The 15,133-nt window shown below is 38.0% G+C and overlaps 1 protein-coding gene across 3 annotated transcripts in view; it reads left to right on the top strand.

Moving 5' to 3' along the window:
• The window catches only part of LOC131063445 (uncharacterized), a 38,005-nt gene that overhangs the window by 16,331 nt on the left and 6,541 nt on the right, over positions 1 to 15,133 (top strand). The window contains exon 3 of one of the 3 annotated variants that reach the window (XR_009111066.2): positions 3,302 to 3,392. The exons of 1 other annotated variant lie outside the window; for it this stretch is intronic. The gene's annotated coding sequence lies outside the window, so the exon portion shown is untranslated. Of the gene's footprint in view, positions 1 to 3,298; positions 3,393 to 15,133 lie in introns of all 3 variants that reach the window. One more of the 3 variants, XR_009111065.2, reaches the window with a different exon arrangement.

The following is a 15,133-nucleotide window of genomic DNA, read 5'->3' as shown; positions in this document are numbered from 1 at the left end:
AGGGCCGTGTCATATACTTTCAGCATTGAAACAAGTTCTACTCATTTGGATGCATTACAATTGATATTTTTTTATTTTGTGTGTATTTAACTGAGTTTCAGCTGCCCAGAATGTGGTATGGTGGGTTTAATTGTTATCCTACCATAACTTTCTGACAAAACATTCAGCCTAAAGCTTACAAAGTACAGCCCAGTCATAACAATTATCCTAGATAAAAATATACTAATATAATTCAGTACGTTTCTACAATTTTGGCATTCAATCTGAAATATTGGGAAATTGGGTGTAATGTCCCCACTTTGAAATACAATTTAATGGTAAATGATAATAATAAATTTAAAATTAAAATATAAAAGAATATAATTAAATTCTAATTAAGTTAATAATGTTCAAAGACATGAAATGAAAAGTTGTGATTCTCTCAAACATGAGATATAAAAGGGAGAAGAGAATCTCATTTGAGGGGGATAATTTGGGAATCAGAGGTGCAGACCCAATTTAAATAAAAGTGTAGAGCTGATTGTGAAAGGTTGTGTCCCTTTCAAACCTTTCAAAGGGGCAGAAATAATTAAGAGTTGCACTCTTTCAAAGGGTGCTGATGGTGAAAAGGTGTGCCTCTTGCCAAAGGGCATATATGATGAAGAGGTGTGACCCCTCCCTCACATTGAGAGATATAAAGGAAAAGAATCAAAGCATCCAGTGAGATCACCATCGATCAGATCAGATCAGAACTGTTATTAAGTTACAGGCAGTAACATCTTTGTTCTTGGTTGGGGACGTGCTTAATACGTATGCTTAATATATGAAGCCTGATGATGTTCTTATGCAGAATTCAGTAGTAAAATTAATATAGAGTGCAATATGTATGACAGTCATACTTAATTTCATATATATCCATAACACATGAATCAGTTGGAGAGAAATAGACTACACTCAGAATTACATCAACGTCACAGATGGATCAGACTTAAAGACATCGACCTTCAAAAAGCCACACCGAAACTGACTGATTGCTTATAACAGCTTCTGGGTATGATTACCAGTGAATTCCTTATGCAGATAGAAAACACATACAAATAGATCAATATGCAGATATATACAGAAGTTCGATCTACACTGATCTGAATGAAAAAACAATCAAAAGGGAGAATACTTTAGTAGAATGGGAAACAATAAAGGGACTGGCAAACTGTTTTCCCTTTAAGAAGATAAAGGCTTCCTTTCTCTAACCCTCCCTTATCCATTGAGAATAGTAATCTAGGGCAAGATTTAGGGCAATCCTAAAAGGGGACATTACATTGGGACCTTGAGAATATAATTAACATGGTATTAGACAAGGTTTGATAAATAGCATACACTAAGTCTGATGACATTTTGAATCTTGGTAATTAAGTCTTAAACTGTTCTTCTCTCTCATCATTTAAAATTTTTGATGATAGTGTAAGCTTAAAAATAATACTTGATGATCTTGTTGATCTGAAATGCTGCTAGAAACGCTATATAGGGTTCACATTAAGACCTGTGAAATATCCTAGCATAACCTTGCAACAAAACACCTAGCATAGAGTTTACAAGGTGCAGCCCAACTATAACAATTATTCAGGGACAAAATATAAAAGGTGCATCTTAACTAAAGTGATTATCTTCTGAATAAACTACCAAATGGCTCAGAAGGTGCACTATTGTAAAAAATGGCAGACTTGAGTGTTTCACATGGCTATCCTAAACTCCGAACATGAAAGGAGTGGCTCTATAAATAATAAGCTTGAGACTATTTTCCCTTTCATTCAAGAATGGATCTTATATGACATTATAAAAAGTGATTACATGTGACATCAAAAAGAGAAAGAAGACAATGTCCCGACCAAGATCTTTTGCATGGGGAGGGTAGGCTGCATGGGGAAGGTAGGCTAACATATCAACTTTAGCATTAGCCTTGTAAGAATCCACATCTTTCCTAATCTAAAACCTGAGTAGAAGGATCCACTCCTTGAAACAAACAAGTCACTTGTTAAAGATAGGATGCACCTGACTTACAAGGTCGTAAATAGAAATACGATTACCAACTATTTATACAAATGTACAGCTAGCTTCAATTATGGACTTAGGCAAGATGAACTAAAAAACATAGTTGGTGCTTACCAACTATTTATAGACATCTATAGCCCATGTAAAGTGGTATTGTATGAAACGAAATGTACATCTAGAGAGTCCAGAGCGATCTGATCCATTCCAGAAGACCGGATTTCTCATCAGGCTATATCACACTTTTGCATAAAGCTCAGAGACTCGTAGAAAAAAACGTTGACAGCTATTTATACAAGTCATTCATCAAGAATGCCTATGATCTATGACAATGGGTTTCGAGCATATGCTCAACCAAAAGAAGGCATGTCATAAACATGAAAGGGATATGCTTTCACTCTATAGTCCATCAATGGCCTGCCATTGAGTTGTTTATCATGGTCATGTATGAAATCAGAAATTTCATTTGGCCGTTCCTAATGTGACCCCACCAAAATTTTAACGATTCACACACTTCAGTTTCCCATATAAGCTCCAAAATGTGTTGAAAATAGCATTAGAACACCAAGAAAAATCAGTTCCCTTGAAGGAAAAGGTGAAAATTTAACCTTCTGCTAGGAGCCTAACCTTGTGCAATAGCAGCCATGACTGAAAGTCTGGGCATGTAGGAAATAAACTACTTCAAGCGTTTGGTAATTCATGATAGCTTAACCTTAGCGTAGACAAACCAAGGGAATTATTACTCCTTGGTGCTGATGTGTGAATGTAAAAAACACAAAAAGGCCCTTCAGTATTTCGTTTGAAATATAATGGTTTATATATTTCATCAGTCCTTGCCCACTGACAAGATTTGCTACAAGCACTAATGTGTCATCGGTGAATCAACTAGCCATGAGAGACCCTACTAAAATGCACTAAGAACCAAATGAAACTGAAAAATTGAACTATGAAACAGCCATACAAGTCAAACCAATGAAGCAAGAAGGGTCAAAGTAGTTAATAACCATAATGGCAATATGCAAAGAGGGTTTGCTAAAAGCTTCCTTTTGAATTTGATTTTCATTTGATAAAATTGTAAACCCTAAACTTTATATTATTAATCGATTTCTATTCTATTTCTATTGATTTCTATTTGATAAACTTGATAAATTCTAAACCCTAAACATTAAACATTCTAATACATGACATCTTCTTTTGCTAGTTGTGAGGCTTTCTAGATTCAAAAATTGATAGCAAAATTACTAATCAGATGTTGGAGTTGACAATTGTGTAGCAGGAAAATCAGAGTTGCATCAAGCTTTGAGAGTGCAATGATTCTAGATTGCTCCAAGTATATTGCCAATTGGTGCCATTTCCTTGAAGACAAAGTGAGCGGTAGTTTTTCAAGTATATTCCCTCAAATTTGCAAGTTGCCGATATTTTTGTAAATTTCTTGGAAAAAGGGAAGGAATTTTTGTTTTTCTATACCTTTTTTCTTGTTAGTTGTTCTTCTTCAGCATGGTGCACTTAGTTTTATTTTGTTATCTTTTCCTATATTTGAATTAGGCCCAAATCTCTTCAGTTTTTTAGAGCACGTTGTTTCCTTTTCTTATGTTTAGATATTGGATTCTAAATCATGAGAGGGACTGTTGTTCTTATTTTAGAGCAAGGTGTTTTTTGGCTTTAGTCTTTTTTTTAAATCTAGCCCAGGTGCTCCATTAAGATGGGTGTTTGTAAAGCCTAGAAACTTCTCTTATTCTATGAAATAGACCTAGGGCACAACACTGGAATAAGAGATAGAGAAAGCAGGTAAAGAGGGCACATTTGAGTGCTGAACTAGTGCAATGCAATTCATTTCACTTTAATAGAAGTAGATTTTTGAGTGTTTGATCTTTATTGTTTTAGCAGTGTGTATCTACGGGTTATCATACTAAGGTCTACTATTTTGATTGAAGTTCTAATATTCAGTTAGGCTTAATTTTTTGAGTGCATAAACTTTAACAAAGGGTTAGAAATATTATTCATGGGATCATTGCTCAAGGCCATTTTGTGACAAGGTGTCTATGGTAGGAGTGAAGGAACAAATGAGTACAAAAATGACTAATGGAGGTACTATTGTAGTTTAGGTTTGGCATATCTTTCAGACATTGGAGTTTCAATTTAGTTTTTTCAAGTTGGCAAGTCAAACTAGAGAGCCAAATAACAAAAAAGAAACCCAAGCAATTCTGGGGCCTTGTTGGTTCACATTTTATCATTTATCGAACATTAGAATAGAGTATCCAAGGATACTCTACCCTCTCTTGAACAAAATCACTACGTGTGCCAAGATTGCGAGAAAGACCACACGGCGACTCCAAGGTTTATATGAGCGAACAGACAACTTTGTGTTGGATAGCTTCCCTGGTTATGTATGCTGAAATACAAGGGGGACTTATGCTTGGCTTGTTCAATTCACAATGGAGATTTATTGTTTGGGTTTTGGATCATGGACTTCAAGAAAACAAAAAAGGAGTTATGTTTAGAAATTCTAATCTATTCCTAAGAATTCAAGAGATGGCATTGACTAGGTGACTTCAATAACAACACTTTGCTTCGCCATGCTTAGGACAACTACACAAAGTGAGTGCGATTTTCAAGGGATGTGCTTTATGATTTTCATACTTATGAATAATACCAACAATTGAACAATATTACTCAAAGTAGAAGTTAAAACTCCACAAAATGAGCTCAGACTAACTTTACACAATGAACAAAAATCATCTGTTCATCAAAAGTATGAGTGGAAATTCACCATAAATCAATACTAATCAGATCATTCTTTCTTCTAACATACATGAAATAGAATCTAAACTATGATAAGGGATAAGATTCATAAGAACCATGCCAACTCCAAATTAAGAGAGTTAATCACCATCAATTTGAACAATGCATTGCTTATTACTTTGGCAGTTGTAAGCAACAATTTACTTATCTCAACATGTTCTGCAACATGCTCCCATGATTTACAAATGAGGGGCGAGCTCAATTTATAGGCTCCCCAATTACAATTCAATGGTTAGGATTGATTTTCAATCAACCATCGAGATTGCAAAATAAAACCCTAATTAGGGTTTGTTACAACTAACTACCCTTCGACGAATGAGAAAATTACATTTGAGGACACCTGTCCTTCTTGCTAAATATAAACCAATAATAAAATAGAAGGTTATTGCATTGTGAAGTGTTCCTTCTAGAAGCTTCTGGATAAGTCAGGTTCATTTAACTTAGACATGTTGATTTGATTGTTGAATGTCCTTCTTGAATTCTCCAATTTGTGTCAAGAAATTATCTAAGTATGGAAATTTGTTTGGAATACTCTTCTTGCCATTATTTGATCTTGATTGGGAGCTTGTCTTTGACTCTTCTGGAGATGAAATCCTTCAAGAAGTTTGGAATTTCTTTCTATATTTTGCCAAGTCTAAAGACTTTCTTTCTTGATTCCTGGAAACTCTTTCAAGTGTCTTGAATTTGGAGAAGAATGCCATTGTGCCTACGCCACAATGGAGCAAGTTGGAACTTTCTCTGTGAAGTATTTCCCATACTTAGACAGATTTTGGCTAGTCAATTTTATTTTGTGGCACCTTCATGTGGATCCTTCAATTTTGAATCTAGCTTGTGCTAAATAGAACAAACTCCGCCCTTGGACAAGGATTTTATTCATCTCCTTTTTACTTTTCCTCTTTATTATTCTTCTTTCTTCCTGTTTTCTTTCCAACACTCAGTCAAGATTCGATTCTTTTGTGGAAAATTCCACACGGCCATTTTTTTGAAAATTTCAGCCATTTTGTTGAATTTATTTTCCCTTTGAAAATAATTCTAAGTGTTGGAAAAAAATATAAGAATATTCTATGTGTCAAGCTTTATTTTCCAACCCATTCCATTAATTGACCCTTCAATGTTGATTTTATTGTTTCTTGGTTGAAATTGTTGTTCCTTTAGCCATTTTCCTTTTTTTTGGCACAACAAGTTGATCATCTTGTCTCATCCTTGAGCCATATGCAAATTTTTTGTCTTGCTCAGGTATGTTCACATATTCCATTTATGCCTAGGTAAACTTGGAATGTCTTCCCAACTTGTGTTTGATCAAACTTTCAAGGTGTTTGGACAATTTACCTTGGAAATTTTAATTTTCCTTAGGCAAATCTTCATGTTTGGATAGGCACATGTTTGGACGTCAGATAGGCACATGTTTGGACGTCCATCTTAAGTCCTTTCCATGTGTATCGCTTTTCTTCTTTGCAACCTTGTCTTACTTTTCTACATGGCGGACTTGAGAGTTGTTTGACAATCTTCCTTTCAACTTTGATAGCTTTATGTAATTTGTTTTTCTCTTTCATGTCTTGGTTTAGGCGAACTTGGATAGCATTATGCCAAGGCGGACTTGGCTAATGTCTTGCCACCTTCAATTTGTGCTTGGGCGGAGTTTAGGTTGGATGTGCCATTCCACTCCTAGGCAAGGCGGACTTAAGGCTTGGAGTCCATTAGACATGCTTTCTTTTGCTTTATTTGCTTTTATCCTTCTCCTTACTTTAATTTCCTTTCCTTCCTTATGTCTTTGGCTTAATTCTTTTCCATATGTCTTGTATGCCTAAACCCCTTTTCTTTTCTTCTTTACATGTCAAAACCCCTTGCTTTAATCTTATCATGGGCAGACTTTGGTGTTTCTATGCCATGCTTTATTTTGTTTGCTTTCATGCCTTGCAACTTTGTCTACATGGTGGACTTGAAGTTCTTTAAGCCATGTTGCTTTATGAGGGAAGACTTGGAAGTTTGTTTGCCAACCTTCACATATGCATAGGCGGACTTGGAGTATGCTAGACATGCTTTTTCTTTGGCAGATTCATAGGTCTTTGGACATTGCTTTGTCTTATGCAAAGAAACGGGACTTAGGACTCAGACCCGACTCGACGAGGCCTACTCGTCTCGGGACTCGGGACTCGGAGTCGAAACTCGGCAGGACTCTGCAAAGTGAAAAACTCAAGAAATTTAGAGATTTTTAAGGATTTAAAACTTGTTTCATGCACCCTTTATTAAATACACCTTAAAGACACAATAACATCATCAAATAGAAGCTAATTTGATTACATACACAAGTATACATCAATCACATAAGCATAAATGCAAATTGTGGCTAAAGGGAATAACAAACATAGATATATAAATATTGTCAAATGTATACAATATTAAAAAACTCATGGAATAAAAAATCCATGTCATCATATGATCAAATGTTCCATACAAATACCAAAAGTAAAAACAACTACAAGCCTATGGCTCAGCGGCAGGGGCAGCCTCAGAGGAGCCTGCATCCCCCGACCTCGCCCCCCTGCGAAGGCGTCTAAGGTAGGTCTTGGATGACTTGGCAGCCATAGCCTCTCCCCGTGACACCATACCACCCTCACCAACATCAGGAATATCTGTGTCACTGTTTGCCTCTGCCTCTGTTGTGCCTCTCTCTGCTCGTGCTCTCTGCTCCTCTGCCATGGCTACAGCCTCAGCCTTTGCATCTTCCTAGTCGACCCAATCAATGTCGTCGTCACTAAAGATAGGTTTTGTCTCAGTGGCCCACTCGGCTTCAAGATCAACCTTAGCTAGAATGATAGGGGAGTTGTCAGTGGATGCATTCCTTTTCATTTTGAGGCAGAGGTTGTAGTAAGCAAAGACAAGATCATTCATCCTCTCCACAAATAATCTATTGCTCCTCTTGGAGTGTATGTGCTCAAACATACTCCAATTACGCTCACAACCAGATGCACTGCATGGTTGGCTCAAAATGGGAATGACCAACTTTTGAAGATTTGGTGTCTTTGGGCCAAAAAAGCTCCACCAATTATCTGAATTTGAAATGAGAAAAATAAAAAAAATCAGTGGACTCTCATTTAACAATATATAATAAAATTAAAATTATGCCTTAGAAGTTAGAATGTATTTTAAATTTTTACCTGGCATCATAGATGTCCTACTTTCTTTGCAGATAGTACGAGAGAAGTTCTCCCCTTCATCATTGTTAAACAACTATATCTCTTGCATAAGTTCGATCTGAGAACAACCATCAGGTGCCATCCTCTCCATGACTAAGTATAGCCCCCTAAGAACCTCCTCATCAGCCTTGAAAGTAGGGCTGAAATGGAATGCCAGATTCAGATAATATGCTGCTGCATGGATGGGCTTGTGAAGCTGGTTATGCCATTTCCTATCAATGATTTCCCAAATGGGACGATACCTGCTCTCATCTCTTGCATAGACGAATTTGATGCCCTCCTTGGCCCTATCCATGCCCTCATATATGTAGCCCATTGTGGGATTTGCTCCATCCGCAACTTGCAGGAGAACCACCAAGGGCTTAACAAATTGCAAAATTGCAAATATTGTGTACTTTAGAAAAATGAGCAAATAAGAGAAAATGATGAATAAATAATAAAACAAAAACTTAAATTGTAGAATTTATAAAAAAATTACCTTCACAATCTCATCACAAGGACTACAAAAGCCTCCCTCATAAAAAATGCAATCTGCCATAACTGTCCCTGCAGGGGTAGCAACATAGGAAGAGGAAGACCACTCCTCACCAACAACAATACGTCTCAAGGCCGCCTTATAGTGAAGCATGGAGTGTAATGTAATGAAGTTAGTGCCAAATCTGCTGATTCCAGGACGAGCTAACTCCCTCTTCTTTGTGTATTGTCTCATAAGAGCTAACACCCATGAATAATTATATATAAATTTGCAAATATTTCTCGCCCTTTCCACACATCTCTTAACCCATGGGAGTTTTCCAATATCCTCCAACATGAGGTCAATGCAATGGGCGGCACATGGGGTCCAAACTATAGATGGTTGCCTCTCCATCAAAAGTTTACCTGCAGCAAGATAATTTGTTGCATTGTAATTAATGAAGTTACAAAATAGTAATTAATCTGCAAACAAAATTAGTTTGTAATCAAAAGTTTACCTGCAGCAACATGATTTGCTGCATTGTCGGTGACTACCTTCACCACATTCTCCTCATCCACCTCATCGATCACCTCCTCTATTTTCTCACACAGGAATGTGGCATTTTTGCAATGTGCGGAGGCATCAATGGACTTGATGAAAACAATGCCCCCTGAAATAAAAAATAAAGCAAGATCAATGATCATTCAATAAATCATTAAATGAAAAATAAAAAATTAATGACTAAATGAAATTAAAATTAATCAATCACCTGCGGAAGAAACAAGAAATTAAGGAGAGCTCTATTTCTCCTATCCATCCAACCATCAGTCATGATGGTGCAACCTTTAGTACTCCATATTTGGCGTTGATCAGCTAATTCCCTCTTCACATCATGCACTAATTCAGTCAAAATTGGTCCCCTTAAATCAGATTCAGAAGGGGCTTTGAACCCTGCCCTGCATATGGTAAGGGCATCAACCATTTCTTTTTTTTTGATCGATAACCAGGATAGATTTATATTACTTAAAAAGAGATTACATACTTTAAAGCTGTTCATCAACAAGCAACTACATGGGGTCTCGCCCCTACAAAACCAACAGAATCCGAGAAGGACACTGGACCTACATGGCCTACCATCTCAAAAAATAAACCATACAAAAATACTTCCCCACCCACATTCCACCACCCCCTTGAGACCAGCTTAACGAAACCAACCAAGGGCCTCTTCCCTTGAGAAATTAGGGATGCCCTGACTAGGACCTGCTACATGAGTCTCCCGCCCGCAACCTGGCATGGTTCCCGACCTTCCACCTCGAAGTAAACTGCGCTCCACCACCTTTGCTTGCTTCTGAGGGATTTGATGATGGACCAACGACCGCCCATCAACATCCAATGGAGCCTCTGACTTAATTGGGGTCTGTTTTCCACGCACTTTAGCTCTTTTTACTGGTCCCAGCTCCCGCACAAACTTCACAACATCCCTCCACCCCTTACTTGCATCCTCCATCTGAGCATCCATAGGTCAAGAAGCCGACCAAACCACCAACGGCTGAAAATTGCCCATTTCCTCACCCAACTGCCGCCATGGTCCTTCCACCATTCTTAGACCTTTGCCAATCTCAGCCCGAGCCACCATATCCTCCAACCCTCCTGACCATTTAGGTCTGATCACCAATGTCGTCACCCGCATCACCTCTTCAGTCGAACTGCCCACCATCAAGGCCAACGCCACAAACAAAGACAAGATGTCCAGGCTTGTGCGCGGTCGGCAGTCGGAAACCAGAAACTCTTCCCCCACCATCAAGCGCACAACCCTTTAAAACACTTCCCCATCAACCCTAAAAACATTCATCAAACGATTGCACGAAATTGCACCACGGAATGCAGGCATTTGTTCGTCTGTAGACAAGGAGAAATTGGCTTCCATCCTTCCCCACTCTGTCTTCCGCAACCTGCATTCACAAACAAACCCCAAACCAAACACCGCAAAGTGTGAGAAAACCAAAGGACAAGGCCCTAAAATAGCCAGCGCCACATCAAGAAATAATTACTCCACACGAAACACCTCAAACTAAGTATCATCAATTGATCAGCCCACCCGATGCAATCATCATCACTCTTACGCCACCCATACTACTTGCAACCAGATCGAATGACACGAGCCACGTGAAACATCACTTCCCTCTACTCCAGAATCAAGAACAAATCTCCACAATCAAAATCACAACTCGGGTTCACTTTTGCTTCCTAAACACACTCAACCAAATTCAAGAGGACACACATTCCGTAAATCCTCAAATAAATTAAAGTTGCTATCCAAAGAACCATTAGCTCCGACATTCGAGAGCTTATCTGCCTCAATGTTTGCTTCCCTGAGGATGTGTGAAATCTTAAAATCATCAAACCCGCCCAGAAGGAGATTTATCCTTCTGATATGTTTGTCTAGATGCCAGGCCTCCATCCGACCCTTGGCAATCCCATTCAGCACAATCTGAGAATCCCCCTCAAGATGGAGTTTCTTCATTTCCAATCTCTTAGCCAACAGAATGGCTTCTATAGCCGCTTGGCACTCGGCTTCATTGTTCGTCCCATCCACCAACCTCTTAGCTCCATAAGCTAGAACACTTCCACGCTCATTACGAGCAATGACCCCTACCCCAGAGGTTCCGGGGTTCCCCCTAGAGGCCCCATCAAAATTGACCTTGATCCATCCCTTCTCTTGCAGAGCCCACTACTGACTTTTGTCGTCCTTCCTGTGAGGATTAGCCCTCAAAAGCCCATTAACAGGCCTAGGCATCAACCATTTCTTGCCAATAAGGAGACCTATCACAAATAAATTAACTGAGATAAGTTAAGTATGTACTATGTACTATGTAGGACAAAAAATCAAACAAAGAATCAAACTATAAATATTAAAACAATCAAACATAAAATATTCCCCTGTTTGCAAAGAATGGAACACTGTTGTAGACCAAAAACCTACCGACTGCCATTTTAGCGACATTATGGACCTCCCTGTTCCAACCCATGCCCTCAAGCAACTGTTGGGACCCAGGAGTAGAGCGAGGCTTAAAGAAGAATCCAACCTAGATTTACGAACTCTGGGTCCAATGCTAACACTCCCACTACCACTGGCAGTGGCAGTGCAAGGAACATGAGCACTAGCATTGCCACTTGTAGAAGAAGTGCTAGCAGTAGCATGGTGAGTGGGACAATATGGAGGTATGGAAGAAGGCCCTCCAACACAACCTAAATTTGTTCCACTTCCAATGGCCGCGAAATCTTCCTTTTGCTTCTTTGCCATTTCCTTTTTGTTTTCAAGTGCTTCAACCATTACATAGCACTCGCGTCTAGCCTCAATAGTTGCACCTGGGCATTGCTCGACATCATGGCCACGTACACCAGCAATATGGTATTTCAATCTATAAATGCCTCCATGGAATATTGTTTTGCAAAACCTACACTTTGTCTGCCCTTTTTTTGCCCAGGAAAATCTTCATGAAATTTTCAAGCGGGGTCCTTTCTATGTGGGGGTCTAGAAGAAGACATTGTATGATAGTTTTGTGAAAATTGAGGCAAATAAGAAAGTGAAGGTTGTTGTAATAAGACATTACAAATACAAAAAAAAATTAATATTTGAGAATTTGTGCATTCATTCTCATTGTACATTTTTTTCAAAAAAACTAAGGTAGGGTTTGTAAATTTAAAAAAAAAGAAATGTAGGGTTTGATCAAAATTTCAAACCCTACATACAAAAGATTTTGGGAAATAATGTAAAACTTTCAAACGAAATGAATAGAAAATGAAATTTATGCTTACAAGAAACAAAAAAACTCAAAAAATCAAACTCACCTCTTACAACAAGCTTGAAATGAGCTGCAAACTCTTCCTTTCCAACTCTTGATGCACCAAATCAAAGTACAATGCAGCCCCAATGTGATGAATGGATGAAATGTTGAGCTTCCTCCTTGCTGGTTTTTCTTCAATGAACCCTTGTTTCTCTTCACAACTCACTTTTCTCCTCCTATTTTGCCAAATGAATGAAATGAAGTTCGCTTTTAAGGGCATAGCATAATAAACCAAAAAAAAAAAATCATAAAAAAACCTTTTAAATTGTGTTTTTTTTTTGACTTCCATTATGCCCAAACGCCGATCGAGTCCAGCCGTCGGGACTCGCGATTTTGGCGAGTCGGTGATTTTGCTTAGTTTGGCCCCCTGGATTCGTCCAAGTCTGAGTTCGAGCCTGTCAAACTCGGGGAGGGAAACTCGACTCGAGAATCGCCCAAACTCGGTGATTTTGTGCGATTCCCGTTTCTCTGGTCTTGTGCCTTTTAAGTGTTTTCCATTTTTCATGCCATGTCCATGCTGTCATGTTCAACTTGGGTTTGCCATATTGATGCTGGATTATCTAGAACAAAACCCTAATTTGGGTTTTCACCTTGCCTTTTGTACTTGAAGACATAATTTTTTAATTCTGAAGACATGGGTACTGATCATATGGCTTGAGGAATGATCTTTTGGAACATAATCCTAATTAGGGTTTTTACCTTTCTTTTTACACTGAGGCAAAATTTTTCAATTCTGACATGGGTAGTGATGACATGATCTGAGGAACAAAACCCTAATTATACTTTCAAAAAAGCAAAAAGCAAGCCAAAAAAGCTGATTCCTGGATTGGGCCCAAAGTGCCCAAAACAAAACTTTCTAAATTTAGAAAAAAACAAAAAAGCAAAAATCCCTAAAAATAGAAAATTGTCAGAAATGACCCAAAGCAATTGCGATCCTCATCCTTCAGACCTTCTAAGCACTTTGACAACGTTCAAGCACTGTTCTGAGCATGATTTCTCTACTTGGCTTGGGATGACTTCTTAAAAAAAACTCTTAACTCCTCATTTGCAAAAAGACTGGTGATTAGCAGTTGTGACGCCAAAGCAAAACCCTAAAAAGAAGCAAAAAACAAACAGGGGGGGTCCCCCTTTGCAATGGGGCGATGTGTGAAAAAGGTCACAACAGGCCCAAAAGTGGCGATTCTTGATTGAAGGCTTGTTGCTTGCAATCTAGGTGGCTTCAAATCGTCCAATCTATACTACCAAAAGAGAGAGCAAATAACAAGTATGTTTTTCGTAATGCATGATGCCAATAAAACCGACTTCAAGCTTTCATCTATAACTCTTATTTAGAAGTAGTGGAGACAAAAAAAGTGTAGAAATTTAAATAATTATATAGCTAATCATGTAATATTAAAAATTAAAAATATATTTAAATTTCTCCTTTAATTTTCTATCGATGTATCCCTCGGAACTCATGTGGGCGCGAGTGCTAGTTTATTTGATTTGGTGAAATAGGAATTTGTCAAGTTTGACATGGTAATGAAACAAAAAGCAATATAATCTTACTAGTCCCTTTTGGCTTACTCTAATAGCTTCACTGCTGCAACGACGCTCCTCAAACAACTTTAGACACTATGGAAACTTTACAATACAGAACATCCTCCAATTGACAGCAAGTTCAAGCAGCTCTTTTGCAGGCCTCTTTTACTAGCAACTCTATGAAGAGACGACTTCCAATTTGATTTAGCAATGGGCATAGATCATAAAAGACAAATTTCTGATCAGAAATCACAATAACCTAGTCAAGGCTTTGGACTGACATTGGATAACACCCTACATCAACTAATCTGCTATTCTGCAAATGTGTGTATGGGATGCTCCCTTCCTTCCAATTCAAAATTTCTCTCAAATATTAAAGATCTGCATGCCCAACTTTGGTCTCTGAACTTCCTCAAATCTCCAAATTGGCTGAATCTTTCCTAATGCACACATTCATTATTGAATTTGATACATGAAGAGGGGTTTTTGGTAATTATGCTTTGAAGAATTTACAGGTTGTTGATGTGTTTTTTAGGCACATGCGAACACATAATAAAACACCAAAGTATCTTATCCTCTCTTGAGAAAAGTCTCTCAATTTTATGCTTCGCGATCAAATGAGACAACTCCAAGGTTCCTAATGTTGGGTCACGACGTGTGGATAAGCACAGTTGGTCGTTGTGATTGTTGTTTCTTCAAGGGGCCTTACATTGAATAATTGAATACTTGAATTGCTGGAACTTAGATTCTATACTTGCTTGGAGAATTTAAAAAAAAAGCAAAAGAGAAGGGTTTAGGAAGACTATGCTACTCCTAGGAATGTAAGACTTCACCATCAATGAACGACTCTACAAAGCTAGTGTGATCTCCTAAGGTAGGTATGTGATGTTTAAATTACTATCAACAACAAAGACATCATCAAGACAATGCATATCCAAGTGTGAATAGCAATTGAAGTTAAGCTCATTGCGAATTCCAGTTGACCACACAAGGCAAACTTACAATCAGCAAATTGCTAGTGGTGTGGATAAACAAATTTCATCATTAATCATTTACAACTCTTTTCATTCATCTAATTACTCATCATCTAACATGAAGATCCAACAAGAAACCATGCACTTGTAAAGAAACAACACATTCCACCATAACTTCAATGAAAATGAAATTTATTTACAACTTTGGCAACAATTTCTGCCTTCTCCTAATCTACTCTAGCTGCTATCTACTATTCGCTGTTAACTTCCTATTCGCTATTTTTCTACTATTTCTATTAACCTTTACAAATG

This window comes from Cryptomeria japonica, chromosome 10 (assembly GCF_030272615.1).
Source record: "Cryptomeria japonica chromosome 10, Sugi_1.0, whole genome shotgun sequence".
In the NCBI taxonomy this organism is placed as follows: Eukaryota; Viridiplantae; Streptophyta; class Pinopsida; order Cupressales; family Cupressaceae; genus Cryptomeria; species Cryptomeria japonica.
The sequence above is the reverse complement of the archived record's forward strand: the minus strand, read 5'-3'. Positions and strand labels throughout refer to the sequence as shown.